Source organism: Heterocephalus glaber, unplaced genomic scaffold, assembly GCF_053883595.1.
Source record: "Heterocephalus glaber isolate CG9 unplaced genomic scaffold, H.glaber_assembly_v1.0 deba00000347, whole genome shotgun sequence".
NCBI classification, from domain to species: Eukaryota; Metazoa; Chordata; class Mammalia; order Rodentia; family Bathyergidae; genus Heterocephalus; species Heterocephalus glaber.
The window spans coordinates 35,559,147-35,561,371 of NW_028258143.1; the positions used below are offsets into that span (position 1 = coordinate 35,559,147).

Below are 2,225 nucleotides of genomic sequence, written 5' to 3' on the forward strand. Positions count from 1 at the left end.
AACTAAATGTTACAAAATATATCATAAAGTAAACTAAGTATATTTCTTATTAATTTTTTGCTAGAGATTTTTGAACAAACAATAAAAGAAAAATATAACAAATTATTATCATCTTTAATGTTAGAAAGGTGTGCCACTTGCACTGACCTTAAATCTAAAACCGATAATGCACTTAAAGATATGAAATCTGTGTTAATCACTCTAATCACTGAAGTAATGAAAGGAGATACCTACAGGAAGGATTGCAACTGCAAATGCTGCAGCCATACCTATGTTTTGCTGAATTTTCAGTACTATTGTAGTTTTGATTGGTTTCTGTGGCTGTTCATCTTCTTTGTTGTCCAATGAAGCCTCATTATTCATAGAGGAACACATACAAGCTGTGTTTATTTCCTTTGAAATTTCTAAACTTTCAATTTGAATCATCTGATCAAACATCGGTATAAAATGGTCTCTGATTTCTTCCGCTGATTCATCACCAAATTTATAATCACACAACATTACAGGAGATCCAGGAATAGGGACAAAAATTCAGGGAGGGAGCATGTGGAACTCTTTTTCAGAATCTTTTTTTTTTCTGGACTTTTCATTCAAAAGTAGATTCTCAAATACTATTTCACAGCGATCAGCAACTGTGTTCAATATATTTCTCTTCGCTGCCTGCACAGCATCTTTAACTTTTGGTTTATTGCTATGAATGTAAGTTCTGCGTTTCACATCACCCCTAAGGTTTACAGAAGCGCTGCAGATCTGGACTGCGGCTGTGGATCTGATGTCTGAATTCAGGAGCAACTGTGTTAGCACTCGAACATCAAAAGAATGGCGAGGTGCTTCAGTATTTACTCTAGATTTTTTCCGTTCCTCTAATAGGTGACAATCTTTATCCTTAACTTGTCCATTAATAAAATAAACACCAATTTCAATTTGCTTGGCCCAGTGTGTAAGTCCTTCCTTTGTATTTTTCTCCAGAGTATAGCTGGTAGAAGCCTCAGAAAGTGGGATGTGAATATTAATATGAACAGTACACACAAGAGAAAGCCATGAAGTAGACAGTTTATTTTGATACTTCCAGTCTGCTGGTCTTGCTGAACTCTTTGGATCATGAACATCATAAGTTTGACAAGGGATTTTTGTGTTTTGTTTTGTTTGTAGAACAATAAATGTGAAGTATCACTCTTTCTGAAACTTTCTCCTCTGTGAAATTCCACAGTCTTTTTCTGTTTTTAGACTTGTCCACAGCATATGTTAGTCCATGCAGGGCATTTTGAAAGTCATTTGCCAGTTCTACAGTTGTGATAATAAATACTCCAAGAACTAAAAGCCCTTCTGGTAGCATTCTGGATACCTGTTGGGCATGTTCTGAAGCCCATTCTTCATGCAAATTATCCAACTTAGGTTTAAGATTTTTGATTTATATTTTAGAATTTTTGATGTTCTCATTTTGTTCCTCTTGCAGATTGATATTTGAAAGATACTGGTCAATGGTCTCATCTACAATGTAGGTTCGTCCCATTATTGAGAGTTAATTCAGTCTTCTATTCTACAGAATGTGAATGCATCAGATAAATCTATCAAACTGTCAGGGAATACGTGTGCATTCCCTTATACATTCTTTCTATAGAAGAGTAAAATAGAACCTCTGAGATGAAAGTGACCTGGGAGAGGAATATTGAAACCTCTTGGACCACCCAAGCATAGAACCCATGCCTCCTGAACCCATGCCTCGCCTACTCTAGAACTCTTCCAAGTTCCAGGACTGATCACTTCCAGTGTAAAAGACTTGCACTAATAAATTCTTAAATTGCTAAGGGGAGGAAGGTAAACTCACAAAACAATGTAAAAAGTGATAGGACCCAGTTGAAGATCAGCCTAAAATAAAGATATACATATTTGATTCTATGAATATTTTTTTCTCTGAATGTGCATGCTTACAAAATTATTTTTAAAATATTCAATTTAATTTCTAAAAATGTAATAATAACAGTACCATACAAACCAGTAGTTTCACTACTGCATATATTTCCAAAACAAATGAAAACATTTGTTAAATGCTAGTACATCTCCTTGCCATATTCAATGCAGCATTAGTCCCATACCTAAGATAAAGAGGCACCCGAAGTGTATATAGACAGACAACTGGTTCTATATACAAAGTAGAATAATACTCAGTCTTAAAAAAGAAAAAGAAAGCAATTCTGTCATTTGAACCACCATGAATGAGTTTG

At 34.8% G+C, this 2,225-nt stretch overlaps 1 pseudogene; it reads right to left on the bottom strand.

Moving 5' to 3' along the window:
* Positions 1-201: 201 nt before the first annotated feature.
* LOC101718730 (protein odr-4 homolog pseudogene) lies at positions 202-1,525 on the bottom strand (annotated as a pseudogene).
* Between the last annotated feature and the right edge of the window lie 700 nt (positions 1,526-2,225).